Source organism: Camelus ferus, chromosome 23, assembly GCF_009834535.1.
Source record: "Camelus ferus isolate YT-003-E chromosome 23, BCGSAC_Cfer_1.0, whole genome shotgun sequence".
Classification (NCBI taxonomy): domain Eukaryota; kingdom Metazoa; phylum Chordata; class Mammalia; order Artiodactyla; family Camelidae; genus Camelus; species Camelus ferus.
The window spans coordinates 1,735,456-1,759,432 of record NC_045718.1 but is presented as its reverse complement, the minus strand read 5'-3'; the positions used below and the strand labels follow the sequence as shown (position 1 = coordinate 1,759,432).

The window sequence follows — 23,977 nt, the reverse complement described above, 5'->3', positions numbered from 1 at the left end:
CTATATTCCTGGGCATAATTGTTTTAAAAAAAAATCCTCCAAGGTGGGAAAGAAGCTAGTGGATTGGTCGGGCCATTCTCCTCAAAGCAGAGTCTACAGAGCAACACCACAGGCACCTGGGAGCTTTTTAGAAATGCAGAACCTCAGGTTCCCTGCAGACCTACAGAAGTAAAGTCTGCATTTTAACAAGATACCCCAGGTATTATGCATTCATGCTGAAGTTTGAGAAGCGCTGTTCTCGTGCACAACTGGTTTTAGATTTCTATCATCATTCACCATCTAAGTAACTTTGCACTCAGCCAAATCTTTCTCAAATAAAACATATTTTGAGAGAAAATAACCACAAAGAATCAGAGGAAATCCATTCAAACTCCCTATAATTATAAAACCACTCCTTTATTCAAAAATATTGAGAGACAGAACAACTCAATGATTTGAGGAAACCTAACAGCATAAATAGGTGCTGAAGGAAACATGTAATTCAGGGAATACAAGAGAACGTTTTCAAATTTCCAATTAGCATCTTCAGGGAGAGATGAGGCAACACTGCAATTTATAAAAAAAACAAGCTTCTTTGAGAAAGGACCAATGAAAGAAATTGAATGGGCTCTTGTGAATTAAAATATGATTACTGAAATCAAAATATAATTAAAAACCTGGAGGTTATGGCTAAGAAATTTCCAGAAAGTAAGCATAAAGACAAGGGAGAGAAAGATTCTTTCATTCACTCACTCATGGAACAAGTGTTCATTGTGTAACTACAATGAGTCAGGCAACGGCTGGGGATGTTGCAGTGAACACAACATAATATCTGTGCTCCTAGAGCTGATGAGGTGAAAATGATGGAAATAAAAGCTAGGAGCTATGGAGAAGCAACTAAGGAAGTCGAGGTTCAAACAAGGCAAACAGAGAAAAATAGGAGAGATAGAATAAAAACTAAATAACAAACAAGTGAATAAGCAAGTAAAATTTTCCAGGAGCTGAAGAACAACATGATTCTCAGATTGAAAAAGCCCATCAAATACCAAACGGGAGATAGCCAAATATATATATGTATATATTTACAAAGTCCTAATTTTACTAATTTCTTGATTTGATCTTTCTTCTATTATCTAGCCTGCAGTTTCTATTCTGAACAGCAAGCTCACTGAGGACTCTGACTTCTCACTCACCGGTGCATCCAGAGAATGATGTCTTTTTACTCTACTTAAAGGTAAGGACAAAATCATTAGATTCAGAGCCCTGAATTGCTGCATATAAGAGAAGTTTCCAGATGCTACCAAATAAATGTCCATACTTCTCTGTAGTGAGAGACGGACTTAAGTCAAGCCACACACAACAGGAAGCTGCCCTATTCCAATTAAAAGAGAGTTACATAGAAGCCCCCCCCCCCCCCGGAAGGGCAGCTCAGGCCAGGATGTAATGGTTCTAGGTCATTTTGGTTTGCACTGATCCTGCTGAGTGCTGGAGGAAGTTAGGGGCCCTCCACCTGGAAAAATGCTTAGATTCAGCTTTGCATACAATTTCATGGATTCTCAGAGTTCCTCTGTGAACCCCAGGTTAAGAAGCCCCAGATTAGAGAATCACAGAACTATTCTATTGATGGGGATGCTGGTCCCCACCTAATAAAAACCGCAGCCAGCCTTTCGCAGCCGTCATCCCCTCAGGTCTGTGCCATTAAAAACCCGAGATAAATGATCGAAAAGGACAACTCACAGTCTCGGTTTAAAGGACATTACACACAGAGAACGAGAATTCCCGGCACATTGGTGAGATTCCTGATGTGAGAAAAAGCATGTCCCACAACAGGTTACAGAGGGGACAGATCAACAGAGAATACAGAATCAAGACGATGGCCGGGAGTGGGAAGAAGATTCATGTAAGATCAGACCAGACACATTTTCCCTCATCCACTTCCAGGCTGCGGTTACACCAGTCTGGTAATGCGAAGACTGGGAGGCCTGACTGTCTATAGTCTGGGGTGTTTGTAGTTTTGAGGGGCAGAGGAGAAGGGGACTCCCCATCTAGAGCACAGATCCAGTCATTTTGACTGAATGCTGACTACCGTTTTTGTGAAACTACAGTAAGAGTGTCTTCAGGTACCCTTCAGGATTTATCTAAGCCGAAACTACTTTAGGTTTCCATCACCCTATGAACTGCACACCAATCCTGATCATCCTCATCTCAACCTGCCACCAAGTCACTCCCTCATCCTACACACTGATTCATCCACTGTTAACCTCTAAATGCCAGTGACTTTGACCTCACCTCCTCTTTAACTATACACTCCTATGGCCACACCATGGAGTTATCTTGTTTTGTTCTTCCACCAGATCCATAATTCTGGAAGCCTTAAATTCCTTGACTATAATCACATAAAATTAATCAGAGTTATGAAAAGGTTTACAAAGCATAAACCTTTATAGGTTATAAAAGACAGAGGAGGACCCATCAGTGAAGCAGGGATGTTCAGGAAGGTCTTTCTGGGAGAAAGGACCAGCTAGAACTGCAGACAGCATGTTCTCACCCAACCCTCTTCCCTTGTTAAAAGTAATTCATCTATTATGTTCATTTATTCTTATATTCTGAATGATAAGAATTGTTCATGTATTTTTAAAGTGACAAATAATATTTTAAAATCTCTTTTAATACTATGTTCAAACCAGAAGACTCTAAAAGCTTTCATTACCGCACAACTGCTTGCATGCCAGTATCTTCACCAGTTTAATGACCATTGTCATTTGAGCCTACAGTCATAATGAACATGGAAAATAACATAAATCTGATGGATGGCGCATAATGCAAATATTTTATACTTGTTAGCTGTGTGTGTATGTCAGATAATTGTACATTTACTACTCTGGGATCTCAATTAATTCATTCAAGATGATTGGATATTAGTGAAAATAAAAAAATGCAAACACCATAATGTTACCTGAAACGGTATTTCATTACCTGTAGAATGCCGGAGACATTTCTCCCATTAGCATCTTCTACTAAATTAGGGTTTTATGCTGTTAGAGTATTTGTGGCTTAGTCAAAGCCCATAAAATAGACAGTAGCCAATAATGGAGAGGAATGATTTATTGGCAAAGAGCCAAGTCTCAGTCCTTTTTTTTTTCTTTTACAGTCATATAGACTGAAATTACTTAGATATCTTTTCATAAAGAGAGAATAGTTTTGTTTTCCTTTTTAAGCCATGGACTTTTTAAAAAAGAATAGATGTAGATGTAAAGACCTTCAATCTTTTATATTGGCCACTAAGATTTCATTTGTGCAGATCCAAGTACCTGTGGGAGTTATATATGCAACTTGATTTTTAAAAGTCATTTTTCATGTGTTCCTCCTGTGATAACTTGCCAGTCCTATCATCTAGATAAGGAAATAATTTAAGATGGGCTGAATTACTGACTTGTGTGTGTATAAGCAAACAAGACGAGAACTGGGATTTAGTTTTAATAAGTCATCCAAGATGCTGTGATATTATCCCTATGTCCCTGGTTGACAATAGCTGCACACGTCCCTGAGCATGACTATTTCTGTAGGTTTCACTGACTTCCTGAAGCCCCACCAACCTCAAACACTGAAGGGCTGTCTTTGCGACACAGATGTGCTGTACAAATGGACAGAGTGACTCACCTTGCAATCAACACAATTCGAGTTTAGAATAGATTAAAAAGATTGAGGAGGAGTGAGTGATCAAGAATAAGTGTGAAAGATACAGAAAACAAACTAATGGTTCCCAATGGGGAGGGGGAGGGGAGGGACAATCTAGGCATGGAGGAGAGAAAAAGGGTTATTATGGGATTATGTGAAATCACACATGTGAAACTTTTGAAAGTTATAAAGAATATATAGACTATATACTTTATCGAATATATATAGAATTTAAAGAATCTTTCATTCAGCAAAACAGGAATGACTTGAAAGACTGAGAGATAATTTAAATTCAGTAAACATTTGTTTCATGACTTCTACTATAGTTTCAGAGGATTTGTCAAAAGCCAAAATATTTAACGGATCTTAGGATTACAAAGTCCTTTTTCCTAGGACTTTATTTTTTACAGACAGTTTATTTAAATTTTATCACAAAATGATACTCATTTTAAATATGATGTTAGAATATAATAAGGTATAAAAGTATTATATTCTCATTCAAAAACACATTTTTAAAACACCTCCATGTCTTAGAAATAATATTAAGTAGCATGTGCATTTGAGATAATGGCAGCTAATGTATATATATAATTTAGTAAAGAATTTCATGGAATGCTATAACATTTGTAACAAAATATTTTTAATTAAAGTACATAGATAATATTGGCCTCAATCCATGTGATTTAAGTTGCAAACTAGATTTTTAATTTTAACAAATGTCCAAGATCTTGGAAATATCCGGTGGAAGTATAATTCTTTGAATCGAAAAAATATTTATCTGGTGCCTACTATACATAAAATACTATGCTAGGTAATCGAATATACAGGAGTCTCCTCAAATTACTTATTATCTAATTTGGAGACAACAATCTGAATGAGATATGTCAAACCAAAAATAACAATGACCCATGTCCATCGACAGATGACTGGATAAAGAAGTTGTGGTATATTTACATAATGGAATACTACTCAGCCATAAAAAAGAATAAAATAATGTGATGCAGCAACATGGATGGACCTGAAGAATGTCATTCTAAGTGAAGTAAGCCAGAAAGAGAAAGAAAAATACCATATGAGATCACTTACATGTGGAATCTAGAAGAAAAAAAAAGACAAACAAACTTATTTATAAAACAGAAACAGACTCACAGACATAGAAAACAAACTTATGGTTACCACGGGGAAAAAGGGGTGGGAAGGGATAAATTGGGAGTTTGAGATTTGCAGATACTAACTACTATATATAAAACAGATAAATGACAAGTTTATGCTGTATAACACAGGGAACTATATTCAATACCTTGTAGTAACTTATGGTTAAAAAGAATATGAAAACGAATATGTCTGCTCCTGTATGACTGAAGTATTGTGCTGTACACCAGAAATTGACACAATGTTGTAAAATGACTATACTTCAGTAAAAACACATTAAAAAAATTTTTTTAATTAAAAAATAATCAATGAACCATACAGTTTCTCTAGTGGAATAACAAAGCTTGTTGCATGAGGTTTATTTCACTATGTATTGTCTTATAATTAATTTCTTATGCAGTCCATTATCAAATATACTTACAACTTAAAAAATACCCGTTCATTCCATGTAAGAACTTGCTATGTTGATATTCTATGATATTATGATTTTGAAGATTTGAAACATAAAATTTAAAAGGAAATATAAAATAAATATAAATACCAAGAAATATAAAACTAAGATACATAGACCATATAAATGAAGAAGTGTAAAAACCAAGAAAGTACCTTAGTAAATAAAATTCAGTTACTTCAGCTGATTTAATTCCTAAGTGTCTTTTTGTGCTTCAATGACAAATGACTTTCTGGAGGCCTCAATAGTAGAGATCTTTTCCACTGCCTCTTTTGGCTTTTTCTTTCTGTTCCTTTAGCCCACCCTTCCCTGGCTTCATAACGGCTTTGGCATTCAAAATCTTTCCCGCTTTCTCCTTTTTTCACATAATGGAAGTTTACTCGGTTCTTTGGAACCTGCCAGCAGAAATAAAATAGCCCCTCTCCTGATAATATATAAACAAAAGATTGCTGGGCTCAGCCACTTGTGTACACAATTCAAAATCTCACCATTGTAGAACTTAGATATTCAGTGGATGCTTCATTGATACTTTATAGTCAAAGCCTACAAGAATAACATTATTTGTACTTTTTGTTAATGTTAAGTCAGTCATAATTTGACTTAAAAAAAATCCCCAAATGAGAAAGTTTTCCAAAAAGAACTATGTCAGAAAGTCCAATTTAGTTTGCTAGCAAAGTAATGTTTAGAATGACTATATCAATGATACAGAAAAATGGTGTTCAGTTTTTTTCTCTTAGCTAATAAAAATGTTACGTTTTCAGTTTAAATGAATTTTCCCTTCTACTTAGAGATTTTTTTTTCCAGACTTTTAGGGAAAAAATTTAACATTCCTGCTATTAACCTGTTTCAAAACAAATTGTTTCCTGGGTCAGCGTGGTTTCTTCATACAAATAAGTAAGTGCCATTAAATGAATCTTGTGTTCAGACTTCAAAGCAATCAAACTCGACAAGTACTGTGGCCACTCATTGTCCAGAGCTAACCCTACAATAGTAGGTGGTAATGGACAACATTCAGTGGACTTTTCATTTCCTCATATTTTAGGGAATTAGAAGGAATAAAAAACATGGACGGTAAAGAATTGTAGTATTCCAGAATGTAGGGGAAAAATGCATTCTGAAGTGTGAAGCATTCAATTATAAGCGAGAGTAGAATTAAATTTTCCACTGAATGTTTACTAGAAATTGTTTCATTTCAATACTTTAATATAAATTCTTGATGCTTTTTATAATAGAATATTTCTATTATAGAATAGAATAGAAAAATAGAATATTTGTTTTTATTTTTTAAACCTATATGCATTTTTAAGGCAACGATCCATAAACATTATAAACATGATTTCAGTTCTTTCTTAAAAAAATTGTAGTGTAAAATCCAGTTGTCATATAAGCTCCACCAAAAGACTATTAGACATAACAAGATAATTCAGAAAGGTGACTGGTTGCAAAATAAATATCAAAACCAGTAATATTTCCATAGAAGAGCACTAGTCAGAAAAATAATGGAAAAATTATTCTTCAGTTCACATTAACAACAAACCCATAAAAGAGTAAGAAATGAATATAACAAGCAAGACAAAGGTTTTTGTGAAGAAAATCACAAAACTTTCCCATGGGATATGAAAGAGGACTTGAACACAATTGACTTATTTCTTGCTGGTGAGATCTAATAGTCAATATTTCTTGAATTAATTTGTGGGTTAATATAATTTCTAGCAAACTTCAATGGGATTTCATTTTGTGTCTTTACAAAATGATTCTAAGTTCACTACAAAGAATGAGCTAGCAAAACGTCTGTGTGTGTGTGCTGTATGTGCATGTGTGTATGTGTGTGTCGATAATGATGAGGGAGAGTTGAATTATTACTTATTTAAGGTTGTATCTTATAAAACTAAAACAATTAACAAAATATACTAGTTCAATGTTAGAGAGACTGAACAATGAACACATTAGAAAGCCCCAAATCTATCTACTTTATGAAATAATTTAATATATAATAAAAGTGGTATTTTGAATCATACCAAACTGGCAAACTGCTCACTAAATTGTACTGGCATCATGAAATGGGTTATCACTATCCTCATTTTACAAACGAGGAAACTGAAGCCCAGAGAAGTTAGGTAACTTTCTTAAGGTCACACAGCTAGCATACAATAGATTTAGGACTCAAGCTCTGGCAGGTTTACTCCAGAGACCAAGCCTTCACTATTACACTATCTCTTTCTAACACTTGAATTTTACAACAACCTTACTTTACAAATAAGAAAACCGAACAACAGAAAAGAAAACTCCTCAGATCACGTATCTGAAGTATTCTAGAAGCAGTTCTGGAATTTGAATTCAGGTCATTGGGGCAGTTTTTTAATTTTTCAAAATATTTTGTACTCATTAAATCTGAATTTACAAAAATTTAGGTCTTTTAAAGTAGACAGATCATTTTTCTAAAATAGTTTAATCAATTATTATAAGTTATCAAATATAGTATTATTTCTAATGCTTGGATAAGAAACTGTGAGAATGATGAAATGTCTAACACCAACTCTGGCCTTCCCAGTTTAATAAAGACACAGATTAAAAATTATTTTTATATTGTATAAAATTTTCCAAAATAGGCTCAGTTCAGATTTTACCTTCTTTGAGAATTTGGAGGGACTTTATTTCACTTTCCTCCCCAACCTTATGACAAAATAAATTGTTCCTTCCTCATTGGGCTGTTCCCCTTTATCCCCCCTACTTGTAGTTGAGCACAGACCCCACCCTGCATTATAGCTATCTGTAAAAATGTTTGTTGTGCCAAGATATCAATAGCAAAGCAAGAATTATTTTTATCGTCAGTGCATGTTACAGTGTCTGGCATATAATAGATGCTCAGTAAATATTCTGCATTGTCCTGAATCTGTTCATCTGTATTACAGAGAGAGAGCATCCTTCTATATGGTACAAACCTGGAAGGTTCTGGTCTATAATCTCCAGAAGCAGTGAGGAAGCAAATAAAACACCACAAGTAAGAATTTAAAAATCTGGCTTAAATCTTGACTGTGCAACTTTTTAGCTATTGAGCTCTGAGTTTCATTTCTCTTTCTATAAGTGGAAATTATAGTATTTACCTCCTAGGTTTTTGTGAACAATAAATGAGAAAAATACAGCAGGAGGACTAGTTATAATGTCTGCTATGTACTACTGGTCAACAACATTTATCCTATTAACATTAACACAGCCATTTTAAAGTTATTGCAACATGCCACCACTTCTGCCAAACATTTTATATATTATACCATCTAATCCTCAGGACAGTGCTTTAATTCAGCAACGATATCCTCACTTTACAGATGAGGAAAGATTCAGAGAGGTGAAATGCGTTGCCCACGGCCACTCAGCTAGGAAGTAGGAAAGCCAGCATTTCAATTCAGAAATTCCTGATTGTATTTCCTGCTCTCAGCCAGTATAACATTTTTCTACAAAGCAATATCTTAAAAAATTACAAATTACAATAAGAAAGCTGTATTCTAAAACACAGACACTAAATAGATAAAGATTTGGGGAGAAGCAAAAAAAAAAAAAAAAAACAGACTTCCTAGATGACTTAAGTTTCACAGAATATTCTGGAGCTGAAAAAGAGCAGGTACCAGTAGGGTCAGGATTTAGAGAATGCGAAGTGACTTCCAATCACTCTCTCTACTCCAAATTTTGATTCTATTACTAACTCCTGAATGTTTTCACTTGAATGTCTCAGAGACTTTTAAACTCAATAGCTCCAAAATTAAATGAATCCACCTTTTTTTTTTTCCTACCACAACTTTTATACTAGCTTCCTCTCTACTAAGCAATTTCTTTTTCTGTGTTACTAAATCTGTGGACCACAACTCCGTCCCCTCTTAATTGCCCAAATCAGATATATGGAAATCCTGCATCTACCCTTTCTTTCATAACTATCTTCTCTAATCCCTCTGTTTCTTCTCCTTCCCATCTTTGCTACCAAATAATGGACATACCTGGTCTCCCATCTGTTCTCTACACTGTGGCCAAGGGCTCTTTCCAAAATACTCTTTAGATCAAGCTACTCCTTTGGGGAAATTTTTGAAAACTTTTCTTTGTCTTGAGCTGTGGACTTGGGGGAGCAAATCTTTTAGCAAATTTTATGGTCTTCAACAGAGCTCTCTCCTACCCACCCCACCTGAAGCTGGCTGACAGCCCCGCTGTCCTCCAGCCACACTGAATGATTGGGGTTTTTTGTCCTTGGAAATCTTTCTGCCTGGATTGTGCCACCACCCCCAATGCCTCAGGCCTTCCTCATCTACTTGACATGTATCAAAATTATGCTTACTGTCTATTTCCAGATTAAGAAGATTGTGAATGCACTGATGGCAGAGTTTTCTTCAAATTCTACCTTATGCTATGTGTCATCTAGCCTAGTGCCTGGTTCCACATGAAAAAAAATCTGTGTATGTGTGTATGTATGTAGGTATCTAAATATCTATCTACCTACTTAACTACCCACCTACCTATCTAAATTGGTAGACTGTGCACAAAACTAACATCTAACCAATTTAAAGAGTTAATTCCTTGACTATGAGTAAAGTGTCCTATTTTTCATTATTTAGTTTTAATTAATATAGAGCTCACTTCAAAAAATACCTCAAACCTTCTACCTAAATGCTGGTTAATTTTTATACTGAATAACTTTTTAAATACAAATAGCATATTTGGGTAAAATATGATCCTCTCATTTCAGTCTCTTTTCAATTTAAAAGTAGCAATTACTTCCACAATACCATAGAATTTTGGTGTGACCACATTGGGAAAAAATTCTGTAGTATACCCCTTTGTTTTTGCCTTCTGCTCAAAGGATTAAACATCTTGAATTCAAGTTCTTAGCCAGAAGTTAATTTTCTTTAAAGTCAAGTACATATATTTTTGCCTATCTAACAGGAAGATTTTCAAGACCTATTATTATATGTCAGGCATGCTGCTAGGTCCTAAGGATAAGCAAAGATTTATCAAACAAGATCCCTGATCTTTAAAAGCCCATAGCGTACATTCAACGAGCAAGCACATGGGAGTATCTAGTTCAGTGTTTGCTGCATAGAAGGCATTCAGTTAATATGTTAAAAAAATATCAGAATATGGTACAGTAATTATTATCATACTGGTTTACACAGAAATTATATTCAGCATCCTCTTTATAGCTGGAATAATTTTCCAGAACACAAAGCTCAATAGATTAACCAAAGATATTTTCATTTCAAAAAATATCTCTATATCTGCATACGTCTGACACATATATCAATTTGAATAAACCATAACACACTTGGGGGAAAAACAACCAATGCCTATTAAATAAAATGCAACTGATTGATAGAAACAAATTCACAACCTGAGTCACTGCAATTATTTTAGCTATTTCGTTTTTATCCTAATGCTAAAATGTCACTGAATTGTTTGAAATATTTTTAAAGCATTGAGGTGATTGTTTGGCCACAGATTAAGGGAATCATGGTTTATTGGTCAAGGCGATGACCTTCCCAGATCCTGAGCTAAAATCCCTTTAGCACAAGTTGTTTTCATGTGAACTTGATACAGCCACTCAGAAGCTGAGAGAGGAGATCTGAAAGGCACCTTTCTAAAAAACAATTGATTTGCTTCATTTCATTGAAATGGCTAATGCTTTGATGGTTCATATTTACAATGGCTTGTCCTGCTCTTCAATGGAGTTGATATGTTCGAGTCTTTAACACTATAAACTTGATCAGAACTTCCTCAGTAATAAACAGACTGGATGCAAGGAGTGTGCCCCTCCCTCCTCGCCGGGGCTCTGGAGCTCATTTGCTTACCAATTTGTAGCTAAAGACATTGAGAATGGTGTTCTTCATGCTCAACTGCTCTAGGTAGTTGAAAATAGTTCTGGGAAACTCAATATGCAAACTGGATGGGGAGCCTGAAAGATTTCAAAGAGAAGAAAATTTGACCTTCCTTAATAAAAGGCTGTTGCTCTGTTAAATTCGCTTTTAGTATGAACTTTTTTGTAGCCTTCATAAGACCCCCCCCAAAGAAAATATACATCCCTTGTAAGTTACTTCCTAAATAACTCAGAAAAAAACAAGCTGGGAACTGAGTTTGTTAGCTTTTTTCCTAAATGCCAAAGATGTGTCAGACTTCATAGTGACTCATGGTTGAAGTGTGTGCTTTTTAAAGAGTAGGGGACACACACCTCTCCTCCACATTAGTGCACAGAATGCTGAGATCGAAACAGCAGCTGCTAAAGGGCCTGAGGGTGGTTGGATGGCTTTATTTCTTTTCAATTCCACTTTTTTGGAGGTGTCAAGATCGGTGTTTTTTTTTTTTTCCTTTTGAACTGCAGATCCAATTTAGCCGTGATAGCATTAAAATCAAGCCATTCAATGAATGCAAAATGCAGATTCGATCTGCCCCTCTCACCTTTTTCTTGTTTTTTTAATATTGGAAGATTTTCATTGACCAGTCTGTCCTATGACAAAGTACAGAACCTCACCCAGGTTACTTGTTTATCAGTTTGTGAAGTGATTTTGCCAAAGCAGCACGTGGGTCTGTGTGATGAGGTTCGAGTAAACAGTCACCAACCAAAATTCCTACCCAAACCCTGAAAGATGAAAGAATTCCATCGGGGTCATACCAGTAACCAGGGATAGAGAATGTATCCTCTGCAGGTCTGTAGAAAGTCCTTGACAACTAACATCATCCCAACCAACCTTTCCATACTCCTGCCAACAAAAAAGAATTATATGAATTCCTTATGGAAAATCTCAGGCCACAAGTCAAAAGACCTTATATACCTCAGAAAGGACTCCTACTCAGCTTCTCACCTAGATTTCAACAAAGCCCCTCCACAACTCCCAGCCCCATGTTTAGTGTACTTTTCTGGCATTTAACCTATTTCTTCTCATGATGAAAAAATAACTTCATCAAAAAAGTTCTTCAAAATAATGATGGCAATCATTGAAATACTGTGATTAGCAGTAGAAGTCATTCGTGTGGGAGATAAAAGACAAGATAAAATAATCAGGATTTCTTAACTACTTTTAATCTGAGTAAAAATAAGCACCTTGAGAATTGTCTAAATCCTTTAGAAAACAAATTCAAACTTGTAAGATGGACCAGAAAGCTATTGTGTGAAGCTGTTCATTATCAAAGGAACATCACTGAAGAAGATCTGTACCTATTAAAAAGCAAAATCACATTTCAAATAAAATTAAACCATAAAATTATAAATTTATTTTATTATACTGTGTACGATGTACGTATATGTGTGTATGTATATATGAGAATAGCTTTTCTGTGTATCAGATATCCAAATTGTCCAGCAATTGATAAATACAAAAATTTTAAATCTCCTTGTTTTCAAATATTTTAATATGTATTGAATAAAATATGCAAATAAATTTTTCCCTCAGTTTTCTTCTTTAGGAGCTCGGCTGCCAATTAAATGAGAGAATATGTAAATAAACAAAAAATTAAAGCTAAAATATCTACATTGATTTAATAATCCAAGTATTTCAGAACATATAGATACAAAGAATATCAGTAAAGATGAAAAATTAATCTGATATCTCCAGATATTTATATGTGTGTATATATCTGTGTATTTATCTACTTTTTATCTGTCAACTTGATAAACAATGATCTGGCAGAAAAATCATGGAAACCCTTTTTCATTTCAACAATGGTTCCTAATCTCAGCAAAAATACTCAAGAAAATTCTAAATCCACTCCTGACTATCTCGCTGGATTGCTAGTTCACACTTCAGATATTAGTTATTTCTGTGGTTTCTATCTCAGCTAGAAAAACAGGGTAAAATCCTTCCCTCTCCAGAGATAATTTGTATAAAATGCTCAAATTAAAAAAAAAATTATACATCAAGTACAAAATAATACCAGTTTTCATATTACTTTGAAGAAGAGTTCATGTGAAACACCATGGGCACCACTGTGAATGAAAGGTGAAAATTCAAAGAGAGTAGTAGTAATGGACAGCTGTGAAATCCCAACAGCTGTGAAATACAACCAGACAAGGGAAGAGTTAAAATATGAGAAGTCCCAAAAGCTTAGATGACTTTGGAAACACAGATCAAAAACAAAGAGACGGAAAGTATAATTAACTCCATTACTGCTCAGTCAAATGAAAACAGCCGTGACATCCTTCCTTATTTATGACACCAGCCAATAGCTCAATTCACTCCTGGATATTGCTGTAGGACAGCACTGGTTCCACAGCAGGTGAAACAGAAACAAGCAGCTAAAATTTATGTCACTAGATCATGTTATAGATATAAGATTGATGCAGAAGTCCCATAAAAAATAAGTAGCTTTTATATCTTCTTATAACAATTCTTGTTCTCTAGCCAACCAAAGTCTGCATACAGAAAGCTGTAATCTTCAAAAGTGCATTTCGAATCGTGAAAAGCCTATTGCCTTAAATATATATTTAGTTTCAGGTATTGGGATTTACCACCAACAACAAGAAAATCTTTGCATAATCAAGCCATCTATTAGCATTTATGAAATATTTTCATTTCTGAGTTGTCCTCCTTAGTAAATTGGAATATTCATCAATGTAGTATATAATCACCATTGTACAGAAGGTACAAAAGGAGAAAAGGAAAAAGGAATACTCAGGTCACTGACAACATTTCTTCCTGGGATGTTGTCCAATTCCTCCCCATTTCTGTCCTCACCTTTCTGGCCAAATCTTACCTTCTTGATCACTTTGGTATTCCGACTGCCTAGGACAGTACATGGCATGGAGAGGGTAGTAAATGCATTTGTCTGCAGAGAATTTCACAGTGCATATATATTCTACTCAGACTCTCTTATTTTTCTTTGTATCTATCATCAATGCCTCGGACAGGTACCTCATTTACAATACATTATATTTAGAGTGCTGCCTGATTTCCTGAGTTAGATAAATAGTTTGACAATGATAAAAAATCTTTTCTTCACTGTGGGTGGGACTGTGAATGGTTACAACCATTTGGATGCCCATCACTTTTTTACCCTTATAGTGAAGAATGTTCAATGACAAATTGCAGAATGTAGTCTGTAAGAACAAAAAAGAGTAGAACGGATAAACAGTGGTATAGTCACATAAGGCAATGGTACAGCCTAGTGGAAAAGCATCAACTGTCCTTACACAGATTATCAACGGATACTCTCCCAAATGGATGCTGAGGAAAAAAAAAAAAAAAAACTACATTGCACATCATTTATATAAAGTGTCAAGACACAAAAGCCATACTATCTATTTTATTATCTACTACACATTGCAATTATTTTTTTAAATGCATCAAAACGTGAAGCATTACATTCAGCAGAGTGGTTGCCTTGGGGTAAGAAAAGGATATTGCCGTCAAGAAGAGTACCCAGGAACAGGGAACACTGTGGAATCCAAATGAACTGGTAATGTTTTACTTTTTAAACTGGATGTTGAGAACATGAGATTTTTTAATTATTATTTTTCTCTTTACCTTTCTGCAAATCTGAACTACTTTTTAAAGGAATAAGAATATAACATTAACCAGGTCATAGTTAACCTATTGTGGGATAAATCTCCTAATTAGATTCTTCTTCTCTCAACACTGTTAAGGAAAATGCCACCTTGAATAGAATGGTATGTCAACATGAGGGGCACCCTTTATACCAAACATGGAGAAGGGACATGAACCCCAAATATGGGAGCCCACAAGAACAGATATGAAATCTTAAAAAGCGAAGGAAACACATTGTATTTAGCCACTCAATAAAATGTGAACAGAGACACAGTGACCAGGAAGCCACTGCCCATCGTCTCAGTCTTAAGAAAGGCCCTCCCCTGCTCAAAGTATTTCTATAAATTGGGTAAACTTCTAAGTTATCATCCAGATAACATAGTTTTAAAAGCAAACTGTTAAAACTACACTGGGGCAAAACACGTAAACTAGGACTGTCCCAGGAAACCAGACTGAAGGGGCACACTGCGTACAGACCACAACTGGTAGATGTCCAGTGCAGGAACAGGTTTATCTAATATAGTGGACTCTATGGAGGCAAATATGAATAGAGAATATTTGGGATTAGGCAAATATGAATAGGGTAAATGTCAGTAGACTGGGTATCTAGTCTAGGTCCCTTAAAAACTATTTCAGATTTACAGAAGGTGACAAGAAGAATAACAGTGAAAAATCTCATGTTCTCAACATCCAGTTTAAAAAGTAAAACAATAAAACTTTATAACCTAGGCACTCTATTTGAAATACTATTTTTAGATGAATTGGAAAATCAAAGAATTGGAAAGTAAACTGACAAAAATTGGGTTGACATAGGAGAGAAGTGAAATTTGTCTTCTTTTACAGTGGTCTTTCTGGAGATTTTGCCTAAAATCAACATTTGTGAATATCAGATGTTGGCATTTAATTTAGAGTGATAGTGGCAATTTTTAAAGTTTTAAGCGGTTATTGCTGGGAAGTGGAATAGCAGATGGAGGAGTAATTGTGTCAAAATCCATCTCCGTGGTTGGAGACATTCTTTACCATAACTATGCATTTTTTTTATAATTAAAATATATTTAAAGTTTATATAAATGATAATATCCAGTACTCACAAGTGTATGGGGTAAATAATAGTAATATCTAATATTTTTATTGAGCATTTATTATACACCATGTTCTCTGTTAAATGCTTAGTATGAGTTATCGCATTTAATCTTCACAACAATCCCATAAGTGGCGATGCCCACATCCTAGAAGAGGAAACTGAGACACTGGAGGAGGGTAACACAGCTTGTCCAAAGTCACATATCGCTCATGAGCGCAGGACCTGAGACATGTATCCAGGCAATCTAGCCCCCAAGTCGCCCTCTCAAACCATTCCGTCTCCTACTTGAACACGATGTTGCAGGGAGTAGAAATTGGTATAAGTTTTCATGTAGTATTTTGACCATGTGAATCAGAACGTTTAGTGTGTACACTCTTTGACTCAGAAACTCTATTCCTATATATTTATGCTGAGAAATAACTGTTAAGTACACCCCAAGGGGTATTCAAAGGAGTATGCAATGCATACGAAGGCAAAAAAAATCAATATCCATCAGTGGAGGATTGATTTTTTTAAAATTATGATATATTCATACAATGTAATACTCCCAGTCTATACTTATTTACATGGAAGATTAACACTGTTATATTGAAAAGGCAAGTTGCAAAACAGTACGCATATGATCTTGTTTTTGTAAAAAATAAAAAGTATATAAACACAGCCAGAGAAAACAGGTGGAAGGCTTTCCCTGCGACACTTCCAGGGAAATGCAGGAATCCCATCTGTATTAATTACCCCTATTTATTCAGGCCCAAGTAGTGGAGAATATGTGCTGCAGAAGTGCTTGAGGAACTAAGTCAAACAAATTTGTTTCCAGGGGATTTTTCACTTTCTACTTTCTACCTTCAGCCATTGTTTCAGCTTTTACAAGGAGAATGGTGGGTATTGCTGGTATAATTATGGAGGAAAAAAAAAAAAACAGTAAAGCTATTTTTATTGTGGTAAAAAAACAATCAATGAATCAATCTAGCCATGCAGAGGCAATGCTGATGAAATTAAAAACCACACTAGATTTGCCTCCACCAGACTCGAGTCTGCAGTCTGCCCTCCAGCTCAGGCACTTACTAGTTGGGGACATCAATCTTTTAAACCTCACCCACAGGCTCTCTTCTTTCCTTCTCTAAGTTTTAAAGCATAGCTCTGCTACTTTCATAAAAAAAAATTATTCCAATATTTATTTGCAAAGCAAAGAACTGGGCTACCTGCCTCAAGGAGGCAAGAGAATCATCCAGGCCTCAGGGACCAGAAAAGCACCAAGAGGTAAAGGTTACAGAGGCAGGGCTGCTGAGGACTTGGTTTGGGGTGGAGCTAGATGGGATGGGGGGGTGTTTGCTTTGGTTTGGGAACACCATCAGGAGGTGGAGGCCGTAACTTAAAGGGCTACAAAGCCTGTTTACCCTCTCATTCTTCTCAAAGAGAATAGGCTGACCCAGCCCCAGCCTCCCACCGGCAAATGAATAGTCACTCCATAAGTATTTGTTGCAAAAAAGAATGAATAAGTGAACATGTCAGACATTCTTTTCATTGGTCTTGCTGTGGCAGTAAAAGCCCTAAAAACCACAACTGGAAAAAAATGCAAGATTTGATAAATATTGAGTTTCAGGAAGAAAAAAACGTATTTATAAACTAATTTGTTTTCAATATAAGACCTTGTATGTAAGGTTCCAACACAGTGAATTTTTAGAGTGAAGCTATAAACTTGAAAATGGGGATTATGAACGTGGACACTATAATTTATAATACTTGCATAGCTTTCAATTATTCAGGTGCTCAAAGCCCAACAAATTGAATAATGAACAGGGGTAATGAATTGAACGCTGAGAAGATGATAACAGAAAGCCCTGGGAAGTCACCGCCGAGGAATTCACATACAGAAGTAGCCCTGAAGGAAACAAACTTGTTTGAAGGACATATTTTTTTTTTTCTTTCAAGCCAAAACATTTACGGAACAGCCATGCAAGTAGGAATTGCTGCTAAGAAATACTTGTTAAAGGCATAAAGCTGCTAAAATAGTATATTTCAGATGACCAAACAGAGAATTAGAATCATAAATTGGCCTGTAACATTCTCAGAGAGGACAGTTCTCTATTTCATTATTTTTAACCACACGGAGAAGGGGGAAACGCGGTCGTATAAATTATTAAGCACCATTGCTTTATATTTAGGCTTGGGAGTGTGTTGATATTCCACAGATCCTAAAGCACGGGGTTCTTAACAGTATTTCATACAACACTGCAGATCAGAAGTTTAAATAATGAAATGGCTTCTGAACTCATTGCTCAGACCTGGTTGGAAGATGCATGCTTGTGTCCGCAAGTGAAGGTTCCAAAGGAAGGATGCCTATTAAGCCTCATACGGCATCTCTGTTTTCAGTGATACTGCAGACCAGCACAATGTGCAGTGGCCAAAGTCATGGGAAGATTTGAATTAAATGCAATTAGCTAAAGTCAATAAAAATTAACAGCCTCCTTACCCCCAACCCCCACCACCATCACACACACTATTCAGTCTGCACTCTCATCATCTTCCTACAGAAAGTATATATACCCAAGCAACTTAAAAAATCATCTGTCTTCTAGAATATTGCAAGCCAGGAAGTAATACTAGATCGTATATTGCCCATGAGGTCAAAATAACTGGTTTCAAATCTCAGCTTCACTGGTTTCTAGTTGTATCTTAGGCAAACTGTCTAACCTTCCAACATTCAGTTCCTTTATCTGAATAATGGGGAAAATAACAGTGCCTACCTCATAAGAGCATTGGGAGTATTAAGTAACACATGCAGTGCTGGCTTCGGCAGCACATCTACTAGAACTGGAACGATACAGAGAAGATTAGCATCTTACACAAGGATGACATGCAAATTCATGAAGTGTTCCGTACTTTTTAGAAAACAAACTTATGGTTACCAGGGGGGAGAGGGGGTGGGAAGGGATAAATTGGGACTTCGATGTTTGCAGATACTAACTACTAAATATAAAATAGATAAATAACAAGTTTCTTCTGTATTGCACAGGGAAATATATTCAATATCTTGTAGAAATCTATAATGGAAAAGAATATGAAAATGAATATGTGTATGTATGTGTATGACTGAAACATTATGCTGTACACCAGAAATTAACACATTGTAAACTGACTTTACTTCAATTAAAAAATATATACATATATATGCAAAACATTTAGACTAGTTCCTGGTCCGCAGTTAGCGCTCAATGAGTATTAGCTATTATTACTGGCTAAAGCCTCATTGGCAAAGGTTGTTTCAATACATTTGAGACCCTTGGGCTCAGCACCTGTAAACACGAGTTCTACCTTTCACAGGAACTATTTAAATAATCATTATTGACTCCGGGTTTTCAGTAGCTAATGCTACTGTACCCTTAGAAACAGTTTTGTAGCAGCACCATGGAAAAGTTCATGTGGACAAAGAGCGCTAATTTACCTCTGACAGTGGTTTTGATGTGTAGACAAAAGAACCCATTGGTGTGATAGAACTGTCAAACACGTCTTACAGCTGTTCCATTGTTGTGCCTGTGCAACTTGAGTTTGTTCTGATCCTACAATGTGGTTCTACTCCACGGAATTCATGATAATCCCGAATCTGTCCTGGAAACACAAGATCAACAGTTCGCAGCTCTAAAAACCAGTTATTCTACTGAGAGAATGTCAGAAAATTCTCCGTGGGATTTCACCACTCAAAAAGTAATTTAAAACTATTAAGATGCTTCAGGTCTTTTCTCAGATCCACATGTAGACCTCCTAGCACATCTGGAGTGTGTCGCTTTTTGGTTTTTGTCATTCACGAATCAAGCGAACACGGAAGGTGGAAATCTGTAGGAGCCTTAAAGATCATCTAATCTGACCACTGTATATTAGACACATGGAGAGACGGTCAAGAGATGAAGCTGTGCTTCGAAGAACCAAGCTTCAAATGGAACTTCTTCGTGAGCCATAAACACATTTTCAGTGGCTTGATGTCTGTTGAAACACCCGGGAAACTTTGTATGTGGAGAGGATAGAACACAAAGTATAAACTGCTATTTATGACTTTTACTTTATACCCTAATAAATTAATGGTCCTCTCTATTAATACAAATACATCACCTTCAGTTTCTTTAAGATAATGCATAAGACACCTGCTCCACAGAATTCTCTTTATACAGAGCCTTTACAGGCACACATCAAGCATTTCATTTTTTCTCTTGCTCTATGTCTTAAATCCTCAATTAAATTGTAAACTATTGAGTGCAGAAACCTCTTTCCCCTTTTTTTAATCACCCATAACTTGGAACACGTTCACTATAGGTTCCCAGCAGGCACTGCTGAATGAATAAGTTCTAAAGGGAAGCATTTCCAGCTATTAAAGCTGGTGGACTATGAACTCTGAACTCTTAGAAACCTTGGGGAAAAAATTTTGTTTGACCTCTACCACAGAAGGACAATAATTCACAATATGACCTTGGATAGGTCAATTAACCTCCTTGGACCTGGGTTTCTTCACCTATAAAGCTAAGGGGTTGGCCAGGGTGATGTCTAAGGAGCCTTCCAGGTGCCATCTACGAGTCTGTGTCATTTCATTGCCATGGTTTCTCTGTACAGTGTTAGGTTCTAGCCGTCACCCCTTCTAATAGCTGCTCAATCTTACTTCTAAAAGCCAGGTCCCGCCGGTGTCGCTGGTGTCGGAGGGCACACTGCTTGTTTTAAATGTGCAGTGGAGGATTCAGTGGTGGGGAACAGATGAGGATCGATGCCCCTGTTATGGCCACAGCCAGGAAGCAATCTCAGCCCTGGTGCAGAGGGGCCACTTGCTTCAGGGCTGGGAGCACTGGAGACTGCAGGAAGGAAAATAACCACTGGCACTATGATCACAGCACAAGAGAGCTTTGTGTTTGGGGACGTCTTTGGCCAGGATGTCACTCTCCTGTAGTGAGTATCGGGTCTGGAAAAAAAACAAAACGTGTATCTGTTGATCTGATAGCATTTGGAGGCTCCCTTCCTGTTCAGCAAAGTACAGAAATGGGTCCCATGAGATCACAGACCAGCAGAAAATCTCCCCAATGCCCGCCATCCCTTGCTCTTCCCTTCCATCTATGCAGATAGATGGCCTGCATCAGGAGTCTGCTCTCTCGACCCTCTGCAGACCCTCAGAGCGTACACAAACTTACAAAGAATTAAAACTCCTCCCCAGTCATAGAACTGGCATAAATAGAATGCCTCTATAGCAGGGAAGCAAAGAGAGAGAAGAAAGTCAGTTTAGGCTAGAGTAGTGTGAATATTCAACCCAAAGAAATGTATTAGGTGAGGATCTAGCAAAAGAAACAGCCAGAGGCAAGAAAATCAGGGAGGCTCTATAGCAGTATTAAAGAAGGAAAATGCTGCACTTTTGTTTTTCAGTTGAAGGTAAGTTTGAAGGCTTTAGTACAACAGGTTTCGTTGACAAAGCTGGTTTGCAAATAGCAGTCGCCTCCTTGGACAAAGCTAATGACACAGCAAAAGTCTAGAGAAATTACCAGAAATGACAGTCTCCTCCTCCCCACCATAAACCCCTTTATCATGTCTTTTCCTGCGCTGCCCAAATCTTCCCCATGTGCTACATGATTCATGTTGACCAATTAGCTACAAGAATAAGCAAGCCCTTAGGAAAGTATGCCTATTTGAGAGAAAAAGGATGAAAGAAAATCTCTTAGTGCTGGCAGTTTCAAAATCGAACCGTTTTGATTATCTCATTTCTTCCTTCTGAAGATCAGTAATTTTGCTTGGAAAGATTTTTGTGTGTGTGTGTTTCTGTTAGTAATTTAATAACAGGTTAGAAGTCTTATTGCTCATGTCCTAAACATTTTCTACCCCATTATCTTCATTATTTTTCATTCATTCATTCACTTACTCTCTCATTCTCTCAATAAAAACGTGAGCAGACTGAAGTAATAATTAACACAGGATTCCTACCTTTAACTAGATTTACCGAGTCCATATCTGACTAAGCAGAAGGGTGGAATACTGGCTCCTCTTATAAGCCAGCCTTGGGCAAGTAAACTTTTCAAGCTTCAATTTCTTCATCTGTAAAATGAAAAGACTAACAGATTCCTAATAGGATGTTGTACATAAAACACCTGGAATGGTGCTTGGAACATAGAGGGATCTCAAAAAATGGTAACAAGACATTATTATTATCTTTACCATCACTATTTCCTGGTGCGCTGTTAGCTACCTTCCAATTGTGTACAGATAGTCCTACTTGGATGATGTTACTAAGCCCAAGAGAAGAGAATATATTACCTCTACGGTAAGTCATCCTGTTTTCTTATCAATTTCAAAACTGCAAAATCATAGGAACAGGAGGTGTCATCCTTAGCCAAAACCATTCAAGTGACTCTGTCACCACATGAATACCACAGACAAATTGTTAGTAACAATGATAATTATTACCATTTATTGAGCTCTTACTATATATAAGGCTCATGCTAAGGATTTATTCTAGATTTTTTTCCTTTAATCTTTCACAAAAACTTACAAACCCCCCTATGAAATTGGCATTTTTAATCCCCATTTCCAGATGAAGAACGGGGATACAATGGGGAGTTGCTTGAAAAGAATGCATTACTTTGTCCAGAGTTTACACAGCTAGTAGGCAGATAAACCAGGATATGAAACCAGGTCCCTCTTATGACAAAGTTTGATGCTTTTCTACAGTATTGAGGGCCTAGTTTTCTTTTGAAGAATTACGGCATTTTAGAAATTTAGAGGAGGAAGGAATTTGGGGCTTTTTAGCACAAGACCATCTTTTGAGAAAAAGCATTCTCTCCACTTAGACAGTAAAATCCCAGGGAAGGAGCCCAAGACCTGTCCATTTCAAGGTTCCCCAAAGTGATTTTGATGATTTTTTGAAAACCATTGCTTATCCCAAATCCCATTTGTAGTTCTAACATAAATAAATTTGTTTATATTCTAATTTTTATTTCATATCAGTGCTTTCTCATAAAATACTGAACCCAAACATTAATAATTAGATAAGTGAAGCTGTAAATCATAATTTTAAAATATTTTCTTGAAATATATTTAGATTTAGTTTCAAATGGTGGCCTCTCTACAGTATTTGATATAAAAAAAAACTCCACAAAAATCAAAGTTACTCTACAGGCTTTGATTTAAAAAAGTTCATATTTATTTATCTATATTACTGTCTTCATGTTCCTTTTCAGAGGTGACATTTGAACAATTTTCTTGTAACAGATAATTTTTTCCCATTTCATTTCCTAAATCATTTAAATTACTTTTCTCTTGTAGTAGAGTAACCTTTGTTTCGTTGGAAGTTTACAGGGACACCATGACCTAGCCCACGGGGATGGCTGCAAGAACAAAGAAAGCCTGCAGCAAGATTACAACAATCAACCACACCCCCTCCCTTATTTTCCTTGACCCTCCCTTATTTTTTGTATAAAAGGAGCCTGTATTCTGACTAGAGCAGGATGGTTCTCCAAGACATTAGTCTGCCATCCTCTCAGTCTGCTGGCTTTCCAAATAAAGTCGCTATTCCTTGCCCCGACACCTCGTCTCCCGATTTACTGGCCTGTCGTGCTGAGTTTGGACTCGGCAACACTCTGACACTTCTTTAGTGTTTTTCAAAGAATTGGTCCATTTCATCTGGGATATCAAATTTCTTTTTTTTTTAATTGAAGTAGAGTCAGTTTACAATGTTGTGTCAATTTCTGGTGTACAGCATAATGTTTCAGTCATACATATACATACATATATTTGTTTTCATATTCTTCATTATAGGTGACTACAAGACATTGAATATAGTTCCCTGTGCTATACAGAAGAAACTTGTTATTTAACTATTTTATATATAGTAGTTACTATCTGCAAATCTTGAAATCTCAGTTTATCCCTTCCCACCCCCTTCCCCCACCAACCCCGGTAATAACCATAAGTTTGTTTTCTATGTCTGTGAGTCTGCTTCTGTTTTGTAAATAAGTTTGTTTGTTTGTTTTTAATTCCACATATAAGTGATATCATATGGTATTTCTCTTTCTCTTTCTGGCTTACTTCACTTAGAATGACAATCTCCAGGTCCATCTATGTTGCAGCAAATGGCATTATTTATTCTTTTTTTAT

At 36.2% G+C, this 23,977-nt stretch overlaps 1 long non-coding RNA gene and 1 other non-coding gene across 2 annotated transcripts in view; one reads left to right on the top strand and one right to left on the bottom strand.

The window, feature by feature from the left end:
* Positions 1-23,977, bottom strand: part of LOC116659327 — a 73,811-nt gene that overhangs the window by 22,345 nt on the left and 27,489 nt on the right. The window lies entirely within an intron of this gene.
* On the top strand, positions 18,644-18,746 carry LOC116659432. Its single transcript, XR_004314828.1, has one exon. It is a non-coding gene; the product is annotated as a U6 spliceosomal RNA (small nuclear RNA).